The sequence below is a fragment of the Coptis chinensis genome, chromosome 6 (assembly GCF_015680905.1).
Source record: "Coptis chinensis isolate HL-2020 chromosome 6, ASM1568090v1, whole genome shotgun sequence".
NCBI lineage: Eukaryota > Viridiplantae > Streptophyta > Magnoliopsida > Ranunculales > Ranunculaceae > Coptis > Coptis chinensis.
This window is the reverse complement of record NC_141461.1, coordinates 89693142-89704848: the sequence shown is the minus strand read 5'-3', so window position 1 is coordinate 89704848 and position 11707 is coordinate 89693142. Positions and strand designations below refer to the sequence as shown.

General features: G+C 37.2%; 1 pseudogene; it reads left to right on the top strand.

Moving 5' to 3' along the window:
- Positions 1-9862: 9862 nt before the first annotated feature.
- On the top strand, positions 9863-11282 carry LOC147495260 (T-complex protein 1 subunit delta pseudogene; annotated as a pseudogene).
- Positions 11283-11707: the final 425 nt, after the last annotated feature.

Below are 11707 nucleotides of genomic sequence, written 5' to 3'. Positions count from 1 at the left end.
TTTACATAACCCGTGGTTAATTCGGCCGATGTCGAAAAACGCGTCTATGAAATTTCATATTTGCATATGTAAATTTGTATTCACATATGTAACTTCATATTTACATATGTAAATTCATATTTCCATAACCCGCGTCACCTAGTTAGAACTCAAATGTCAAAAACATCTATAAAAATTCAGTGGATCAGTAAATATAGTTTTACAAAATGTGTCTATATAACATCAAAATGAGCAATCAATGGAACAAATACACTAAGGCAAACCGGACGACGAGAAAGAGGAGCTTGAACAGTTCTACGCCAGAAGAATTTCGTGAGTTATTTTCTGTTTCGGAGTCTAAATCTCTTCCTTAACAAAGGTATCCACATGAGCGGCCGATGCTGTCATGGGGTTCAATAAACTCGTCACTTTCGGAGATCTTCTCTCTAGACTCAATCCTTCGAAGAGACAATATCATCGGAACCAACATTGTCGGCATCCGAAGAATTCACAAGTATAGTTGTTAAAATGTCAAAAATATAAATAAGTCACGTTCTCATGAACTCTACATTCTATATGACGCCATAAAACAAGAAGGCAGAAATGTAATGTGATCTAAAACTATTACCGACCACTATGGTGAGGTTGGATGTTGACAAGGTGTTTTTCCACAAGTTCACCGACCTCGATGTTCCCATGGATCCCGCAACCTCCAAGCAATGCTCCCCAAGCATCGTAATTTGGCTCCATGGGCATTTCTCTCGACACTCCACGCCTCCACTAAAAGGGTCCAAAAGCGCAGTTGATGTTCACAAACGGCTCTACAAGCGGCAACATCGGACATCGATTAACTAGTCGCCTAGTCCCAACCATGCTAAAAACAAGATAAGAGCAAACTAGTAAACCGATATAAGCAAAAGAACTATTCATACCTCATCTGTTATAGCAAGGCAATCCGTGATAAGCGGCAAGCTCCAAATTTATGGCATCAAGCTCATCCGAGTGAAAACCTTTCCGGTTGGATTGTGAGGGATGCCAGGTTCATGGATTAGCACATCTAGTAAAAAAAAGCATTATCTTCTAGAGAATTACAAGCTTATAGTTCAAAATTAGTGCCAAATGTATTAGGAGAAGACTTTAATCACTTTTCTCGAAGTTTATTGGCTAATAAACCAAATAATAATTTGGGGCTTAACTCCAAATGTGGATTCTAGAAGTTTGCTTTTCTAATCTTACATTACATTTTTGGTGTGTGAAGCATCAATTCAAGCACTGTATGATGGAAAACACAAGTGCATTCAAGGGTGTAATCGACCTATTCAATACTACGGCCTTTTGTTCGAACCGTAAATGATTTCATGAGTTCATCCAAATCCAAAGTCCAATGAGGGGATCCAAAATCACATACACACTGTGATAGTATAAAAAGAGTTAAAGACACTGTACTACAAACTTAGCCAACAAACTTGAAAAACTTGAAATCAATTTCAACTTCTGTGATTACACGTAGAATTGGAAGACTAGAAACATCATATACCCTCAAATTCTAACTGAACAAGAAGAAAGTAACTTACTGGAATTCCTCCAGCCATAGTAATGCGAGCTTCATAAGTTTCATATACCGGTTCGAACAACAGAACTTCGTCACCCGGATTAATTGCTACATAAACAAGAGGGAAAGAAAAGATTAATCACCAAACCCATCTCTCAAAATCAAATAAAAAACAACCCCAAATCCTTAAAACTCTAACAAACTCGCAAACACTGCTGCTCATGTGGATACCTTCTGTTGTGAAGTTGGATGCCGAAATTTGTTGAGAAGTTGGAAGCGAAAAATGATGTTAAGGCTGAAGAGGTCAGTGAAAGGAGAAGGAGGTTTTTAATTTGGATGAGAAGCTTCAAGCAATGAGATCTGATCCAAATATGGAAGAAGGGTAAAAAAGGTAATAAAATAAAATAGGAAATAGAAATCGGACAGGAATTTCGCTGATATTGGAAAACAGGGAGTTTTTGTGATATGAGCTGATAAATAGGGAGGTTATGTGGTATGGGCCAATATGAAGGGGTTTACACTCATCGGAATTAAAACCAAGGGGCTGAGCCCCATTTCTTGAGGGATAATGTCGATTTGATTAAGTCACCGGTCACCGTCACTTACTAGAAAATCATCGGTCACTTACTCACCAGTTGGAGAACCTCATTTCCTAGTGCAGGCAAATTTTTAATTTTTTACGTGGCTTTTTATGTCAACAAACCGAGTATCTAAGGTTGCAAGATTCCATTTCTACAAGCAGTGCTATAATGCAAAAACCAAAACCAAAATTGCAATAGGCTTGGGCCCATGCCTCAAGTGCTTGACCTTACCCTTTGCATGGCCTGCCGCCGGTTTGATTAGAAACCAATTTGTGCCCATTTCGATTTCGATAACTACTTCCATATCGTGTTCAAATCTAATTAATTTTTCTATCGAAAAAAATATATCTAAATTAGTAGAGTACACCATAATTAACATGGATATTTAAATTGGACCAACATTTTTTTTTAAACAAATAATCTAGGGTTAGGCAGACCCCCACCTGTATTAAACTTAATGTTTCCTTACATAGATTTTTCCATTTGCATCATCATTTACAATGGTTTATAATTCATAATCTAAGGGACTAACAAAATGGATCAGAGACAACTCATGATTATGTACAATACCTGCAAGATAGTCAGCTATCTTATTCACTTATCTAAAGACATGTGAAAAAGTAATATAGCTAAACCTATCTTTTTTCCTCTCGATAGCCGCCACCATATCTCTACAGTACCAGGGAGGTTTCTCTAACTTGTTAATGACATTTATGGCTCTCATAGAATCAAACTCCACCTCTACCTCAGCAAAACCTTCTAGTATGCATCTCTCCAGACAGACCTCAATAGCCTTGAGTTCTTGGAAAATAACTGAATGATGTCCTCCAGTCCCACTAAACACTACAACAACTCTACCTTCCTTGTCCCTCATCACTCCTCCGTGACTTGGACCATTCTTGTTTAGTGCCCCATCCGCGTTAGCTTTAATCCTGTTGCCCATTGGATGATTCAATGCACAATTAATATTCACATGTTGCTTGAACTGGGTGGTGATGTTTAACCTGAGGAAGAGATTTCGAGCCTTGACAGTATCTTTGACATCAGGTCGCAAGACTTGTATATAATTCCTCAAATCTCGAACCAACTTGTTGAATAGTGCCTCTGGAGGTTTGGAGGTTTGCTGGAACCGTCTTTCATTCCTTTCTTTCTAGATACTATTCACCGATGCACAAATGAATATTTTGTACATCTCCCCTACTTCTGCGTCTCTACTCAGTCTCAATAAGGAAGCCCATTCTCGATTTGCATTACTAGTATCGGTAGAAATTCCCAACAACCTCTTTACTCTTGAGAAGAAGTCCCTATAGTAAGGACACTCAAGAAATAGGTGTGCAGAGAATTCTCTACTGTGTGAACAGAGACAGCAGGAAGACTGATTGATAATTTTCTTGCGAACTAACCTGTCTTGTGTGGGGATGCTGTTGGAGAAGAGCTACCAAGTAGTGAATGAATGTCTTGGCATCACCCAACTACCCCAGACCAATCGACTCCATCTTTTCTTATCTCAAATAGGAGACAAAGCTGCATAGGCGCTGGTGGAAGAGAACAACCCACTATTGTGTGGTGTCCACACTATGAAGTCCGAATCCAGATGCTTGTTTATGTTCACTACCAAAATGCTACCTTTCAAATTTTGAGATCGCAAGGTGTGTACTTCTGCATTCCAGTTTCCAGAAGTCATGATATCACTCACTTTAGCATCCATTGGAAAATCCCAAGTAGCCACCGCCTCTTCATCTTGGATTAGGGGTGAACGAGAACACCACAAGTCATGCCATAGTAGAGTGTTTTCCCCATTTGCAATCTCATATTTGATGAATTTCTTTGCAATCTCTCTGGTACTCAAAACCGCCAAGTCCATGAGCAATCTTTTGGGATACTCATGGTCCAAAAGAACTTCTTCTTAATGTGCTGCTTCCAAGTCCAATCCACCCATACAGTGTACTCTCTCGTCACCAGCTTGAATATTAGACCACAATAAGCTCCTGAGTTCCATCTTTGTAAATTCATAACTCCCAAGCCACCCTCATCTTTAGTAAGACATACTGTACTCCAACATGCCTGGTGATGCCCTTTCTTCATGGTTGTACCCGTTTATAAGAATTGTGCACATAACTTTTCCACTTGTTCCAGGACAGTAATTGGGAGAATAAAGGTTCTTGACCAATAAGTGTGGAAAGAAATAAGAACTGAGTTGATCAGTTGTAATCTACCTGCATGCGAGAGCAACTTTGATTTCCAATTTGAAATTTTCTTTGTGATCTTCTCGACAAGGGGTTGGCATTCCCTTATCCCCAATCTGGCCGTGATGAGAGGAAGTCCTAAGTACCTCACAGGAGGTTTAACCAGCTCCACCCCTAGGAGAGTAGCCAATGCTACATCATCTTGGTGATTTAATCCTCCAGCTAACAATGATGTTTTGTGCTTATTGATATTTAGCCCCATAGCATCTCCAAATGTTTTCAAACACTCTTTGATAGCATTCACATAATCATAATCACCCTTGCAAAACACTCTTTGGACCAGCCTTTTTTCTACCACTAAATACCTTTGATAAAATATTCAAACAAATTATTCAATGCCTTTAAAAATGACTATTTTGTCATTTCAAAATTTACTACCATTTATACTCTTAAGATTACATAGTACCTTAAAGATGTATGTGTATATTCAAGTCGGAAATTAACTACATGCCACTATTCAATTGTTCGTGACTTAGACTTCACATTAATTTAATTGTGAATTTATTACCATTTATACTGAATTTAATTGCTAGGAAACCAAACGTCTTTCTCTCTCTCAAATCTCCCCTCATTCACTCTCAACGTTTGCAACACCATTAAGACATTGAACCCTCTTCATTTGGTCAAGATCATTCTTCTCCAAGGCTTTCTTTACTATTAGAATAAAAAATCTTGCTGACAGGTGTGCTGCTTTGCCGAAAACTGAAAAGTCTCGAAATTAACCAACAAAGTTTTCTTTCCATCTTTATCTCATTGTTGCAATCATCAATTTTCTTCTTTTTTTCACAACATCTTAATACTGCTTCAACGCTAACAACAACTATTCCTCCTGCTACGTACTAGCATTCATGAATTGCTCGGGTGTCCTGTTTGTACCAATTCCATATTCATCAGGTTAGTATTAATGACTTTTGAGTTTTGTGAAATTTGGTTTTTGCATGTTTTGGTCAGTGGGTGTCTTTATTCTTTAGATTGATCATCATACATGATTAAGATCTTATTGTTTAAAATTTGTTGAGTGGTTGGATACTTTTATTCTTGATCCGAGAGATCTTTAAAATTAGTTAAGGATTTACTTTGCTGCATCATCAAAGGGTAGTGATTAGTGAATTAGTTGTATATGACTTTGTGTTTGCTTCATCTTCTACCCTGTAATGAGGCGCATGCAAGTGAGCCGTTTGAGCGTGGCAAATCTGTTCATACTACTTCGGACGGTTTTGTCCCCATTTTTTATTTTAAATTGAAAATAGAGTCAGTTAAATGTAATTATAATATTTCTTATATTTTAGGGGTTAAAATGTAATATACTATATAGATGAATCTGACTTTATTGGTGTATGGGCCAACTTCGATTTGAGTGGTCTCTATCCATACAAGTTATTTAGACAATTCTATTCCTAATTTGCATCTTAAATTACAAAATAATTATTTTTATAATATTATAATAATTACTATATTTTAGGAGCAAAAAATATTAAGAGTATTTTAAAAAAAAATTACTGAGACAAACTAATAGTGGCATAGCCCACGTGCTCAAAACTAGTAATTTAGTCCGGCATTAACCCTGATGCGAAGTCGAAGTATGCTCACAACTGAAATGAGTTGTTCTTGTGGCAGTTATAATAAATTTAGAGCATTGAATATCACACATAAGTTTATTTGAGCTGGATATAGTGAAATAGAGGGATAATGTCGATTTGATTAAGTCACCGGTCACCGTCACTTACTAGAAAATCATCGGTCACTTACTCACCAGTTGGAGAACCTCATTTCCTAGTGCAGGCAAATTTTTAATTTTTTACGTGGCTTTTTATGTCAACAAAACGAGTATCTAAGGTTGCAAGATTCCATTTCTACAAGCAGTGCTATAATGCAAAAACCAAAACCAAAATTACAATAGGCTTGGGCCCATGCCTCAAGTGCTTGACCTTACCCTTTGCATGGCCTGCCGCCGGTTTGATTAGAAACCAATTTGTGCCCATTTCAATTTCGATAACTACTTCCATATCGTGTTCAAATCTAATTAATTTTTCTATCGAAAAAAATATATCTGAATTAGTAGAGTACACCATAATTAACATGGATATTTAAATTGGACCAACATTTTTTTTTAAACAAATAATCTAGGGTTAGGCAGACCCCCACTTGTATTAAACTCAATGTTTCCTTACATAGATTTTTCCATTTGCATCCTCATTTACAATGGTTTATAATTCATAATCTAAGGGACTAGCAAAATGGATTAGAGACAACTCATGATTATGTACAATACCTGCAAGATAGTCAGCTATCTTATTCACTTCTCTAACGACATGTGAAAAAGTAATATAGCTAAACCTATCTTTTTTCCTCTCGATAGCTGCCACCATATCTCTATAGTACCAGGGAGGTTTCTCTAACTTGTGTTATACAAAAGATTGCACGTAATAGATCTTTCATTGACTCTGTGTCAAACATACATAGGGGACAAAAGTTGATATTGATTCTCTTCCTCTTAACAAGGTTATTTAAACTTTAAAGTGAGATTTTTATTCACAATAAGAATGTAACAAAATCATTTTCACAAGTCCTGAACTCTTACGGTGTTCCTTCTAAAATAACTAAAATCTAAAGTTTGTTATGCAATCTTTTGCACTTAAAGCATTATGTAGTGGATTTACTAGCCAATGAAAGCTGGGACTAAGATTCAATATATTTTGGATTCATTCAAGCTGAATTACTTTGATTTTGTTATATGTTGTTTAGTTGGATAATGGCATTTATTTGTTTAAAAGTTTTTTTCTGTGGTCTCTTACTGGTAATCAATTATTTTTGAGAGAAAAAACATGTCTTCGGGATTTTATTGGCAAATTTGCTGTATGAGATTTTACTGAATTTCTTGATATCCAAAGGTTGGTTCGTTCTTAATGTGCGCATTAATCGTTGTTGAACAACGTATAATAGAGAAGAGAATGCATGATCAAGTGTGCATCCTGATAGTATTATATTCTTATTATAGTACGTAGCACAACAATCAACAACCACACAACTTAGAATGCTTACAAAAATACTACCGGGTCGAACACACACTACACCATAATAGGATATTTGCAACACGCACCTTTTTTGCTTTGCAACGCTTATTTACCGTTAGTAAATTGCCAACGCTAAATAAGCGTTGGCAATGTTGTAAAGCGTTGGTTTATTTGAGTGAATTTCCGGAATTAATTGCTAACGCTTAAAAAGCGTTGGAGAAGTGTTACAAATCCAAAAAACCAAAACAACTTCGAAATTTCAAAAATAGAGAAACAAAAAAGAATCGTCGTCGGTATGTCAAAATAGAAAACCTCTCTTTCTCTCTCACAGCCGCTGGGTTAGGTTAGGGTTTCTTATCTTTATTTCCTTTTCAACAAAGAGAAGCCTTCATTCTACAGTTCCATTAGACCATTACTGAAAGAAAACACACTTGTGTACCAGAACCACCATATAGATTATAGAGCACGATGAAATGGAGAAAGAGAGACGGGGTTTGGAAGCCACAATATGCAATTTTACCACCCCTTTTTAGTTCTATTTTATAATTTCTAAACCTAGGGTTAGGGGGTTTAGTATATGAGAAATGGGGTTTCTTGGTTTTACTCTATGTTGGCCATTCAATAAACTGTTTCAGTGGTTAATTTTGGAGGAAGTCGTGGTATGATTATGCTCATCAGGTATGGATTGAAAGAGATGAAAGTTCGACCGCGACCTTATCCTTGCTTTACTTGCACTTCGGATCCCCGAAAAATAGTGGATTTGTTCAAATTTGCTCAAGCTCAGATCCTTTCTTCCTAACTTTTAGGTTCTCAAGGTAAGACCTTTTAGTTAGTTTATTTGTTCATTTTATTGTTCAGCTCTCTCACTCACTTTGTCAGAGTCACTGCTTCACTCCTCTCTCAAATTCTCGATTTCTCTCCTAAATAGTAACAGAAAAAATCTAACCCCAATCGGTAGTGCCCATCTTCCTATTATGTTTTTAGGGTAAAAATAGTTTTGAGTTGAAGAGGGGTTAGGGCTGAATTCATCTATGATCTTTGTTGCTTTGATTGCACTTTTGGGGGTTTGATTTCTACTTCTAGAATTTCAAATTTGAGAAATGTGCCAAGAATCTTGTTGGTTATTATGGCGATGGATAAGAAAGCTATGGTTCTTTGAGATTTTGGCATCGATCAAAAACGGGGCAGTATGATGACTAGATTGTGAAAATTAAGTTTGAGTGTATTTTGGGACTTGGGTATTTTTCTTTGGTTGTGAAAATTAAGTTTGAGTGTATTTGGTTTCATAGGCACTAGATTGTACAAAGTGTATTTGTATCAAGGTGGGAATTGGAATGTTGGTTAAGATAAATGTTGCTTTGCCCTTTCACTAATGTTTTACTTCTTATATGCAGGTATGTTGGTATATACTTTTCCATCTTGTTCGCAAGATATTGTCTTTGGACTCGCGGATTGAAGGAAATGCTATCCCTTCCCAAATCTTCTTTTGTGCTAATTGGTATTCTAGAAGCCCTTGGACTTCTTCTTTCTTGGGATGTCTCTTTGAGGTATATCTGAAACTTAGATCGTGTAGTTAGTATTACACTTAGGCGAGGCGATTACGATTAAGTAGAGATCATTATTCAAATTCAATGCTCCGGGACTAACTGAAATGTATATTCCATTTTGTTCCCGTGGTTTATTGATACAAGTGAAACTTTGCTTTTATATAAGTCGATATCGAGCACCATAAGCAAAGGCGTGGTTGTTCTCCTTTGTTGAGCTTTTAAAGGGTGGAAAGGTACAATTAGTTGGTGCATTATTAATTTTTTTGTGTACTAATGAAGTTTTGCATACCTTTTTCAGCAACAATGCTTCCGGGACCGACTATACCAATATTAAGTCGGTGATGTTGATTTGTAAAGTTCAATTCACTTTCTTCCAATTTGCAAAGAAGACTTAGATAGTAACATACTCATTATGACCGTCAAAAGAGTACGAGCTCCATCTTCATTTTATGTTTTAGCTCTTAAAATGGCATAATTGTTCATACTCTTACCTCGACATTGAAAATGAACAAGTGTTACCCAATTATCTGACCATAGTTAGACTCAAAAAGTTAGTTATGTCTCGATATACAAGAAAAAAAAGTTAGCTAGGATCTACACGAGTTGATTTAGATCTGAAAAATGGGATTGATGGTAATGAATCCAGGGTTGTTGGGTAGAAATTCGATGCGTGTGGGGGAACCATTCCTTTCGCTTCAATTGCAGAGGAGGGGATCGCATTCATGGTACACTGCATTCTTCTAGGGCCCCTACTTGCTCCACATAATAATTAAACTATTGGGATTAGTTGTTATTCAAGACATAAGCATAAAGGAAATTACATATATTAACAAAGCAGTCATACAGGACTTAACACATTTATAGACCACGAGTAAGCTCTCATGTGAATCCATATACATCTACTTGCACAAATTCTCACGGAACCTAAGACGTTTAACTCATAATGTCTGAAGCATTGGATAGTTACCAGCAGTACTCTAGGAGAGACTTGTTTCAAACCCACCAGCCTATTAGAGCGACTTTTGGCTACCGTGGTTCCCAAAAAATTCGATCTGCCAAAATAGCAAAAAAGTGAATTGCAGCCCAACATAAAAGGAGAATGTGACCATTTATTTTGTTTATCATTTGAATCTAACCTCAACTTCCCAATGTAAGTCTAACCTCAACCTCAACTGTTGATATTTTAACTGCTATGGCTGTACCGGTTGAGCTATCGGATCGCGATTCGTTAGTTAAGAGTGCTAGTACTAGTTTGAATAGTAAAGTTGTTAGTCAAGATTCAACTTTACTTGCTCGTTAGTATTTGTTGATGCCGTTTTATCCGTGTGGTGGATAATGTGAAAGTTGATTTAGTTGATTTGAGAGATGTTAAGATTGTTAAGAAACTTGGTGGGATTCATTGACGATACGGAGTTGGTTAAAGGGTTGGTTTTGATAAGAAGGTTAGTCATTCCTGGCGGGTGGGCCGACTTCGTGAGAATGCTAAGATGCTAAGATTGTGGATTGATTTCAGATTTCGCCACCCAAGACCGATATTGAGCAGTATTGTGGTTTCGGATTATACACAAATGGATAGGATTTTGAAGGAGGAGAGGAATTATATTTTGGGGATGATTAAGAAGATTAAAGGCGACGGGTGTAATGTTTTGTTGATTCGTAAGAGTATTTTGAGGGATGCGGTTCTGGATCTGTCTTTGCATTATCTTTCTAAGGCTAAGATTTTGGTGGTTAAGGATGTGGAGAGGGATGCTATTGAGTTTATTACCAAGACTCTGAATTGCTTGCCTATTGCGAATATTGAACATTTTCGCGAGGAGAAGATGGGTCGGCTTGATTGTGTGGAAAGAGGTTTCTCTTGGTGATGGGGGAAGATTGTGAAGATTACTGGTATTAAGGATATGGGAAGGACAACGGCGATTGCTTGTTCGTGGGTCGAATCGGTTGGTTTGGATGGATCGGAGGAGTCTACATGATGCTTTGTGTGTGATCCAATGTTTGGTGACCAAGAAGTTTCTAATTGGTGGTGGTGGTGCGCTGAAATCGAATTTGTCGAGGCGACTTGGTGCTTGGGCTAAGGTCTTGCATGGGATGGAAAGTTATTGTGTGCGGTCATTTATGGAGGCTCTTGAAGTTATTCCATATACTCTTGCTGAGAATGCAGAGTTTGAACCCAATAGCTATCGCGGTGAGTCTCGAACCGACATGCAATGTGGTGAGATCAATCTTGGGATCAATGTGAGGAAAGGCGGATTACAAATATCTTGGAGGAAAATGTGGTTCAGCCCGCTGCTTGTGAGCACCCAAGCGCTATCACATTGGCAACAGAGTCGCGTGAGGATGATCCTCGAAGATTGATGACATAATTACAAGTAAGGTAGAATATATGAGTATTGCCACTTTCATTAGAACCGCTAGTATCTTAATCTATTTTATTTTTTCGGTTTTGTGCACTTTTCGAGTTTTTGTTGTTTATCATTCTTGAATATATAACTAGTTTCATAGAATCACAAAGATCCCAAAAAAAGATAGGCCAACCACCTTTCTTGAATATATAACTATATATAACTTTTGATTTTGTAAATGCCTATTCTCTTGCACTAGTGGTGTTAGTAGCATGATAGAAGCTTCTTGAGAACCATAAATGCCTATCCGGTGAAAACTACTCTTGCCGATTATATAGAATTTAGGTGGCAAACATACTTCTTTGTGGTCTTTTACGTACTCTATCTTATAACTAAGCCAATCAGGTCATAATCCACTAGAAAAAGATCTCCTAGAATGTGAGTTC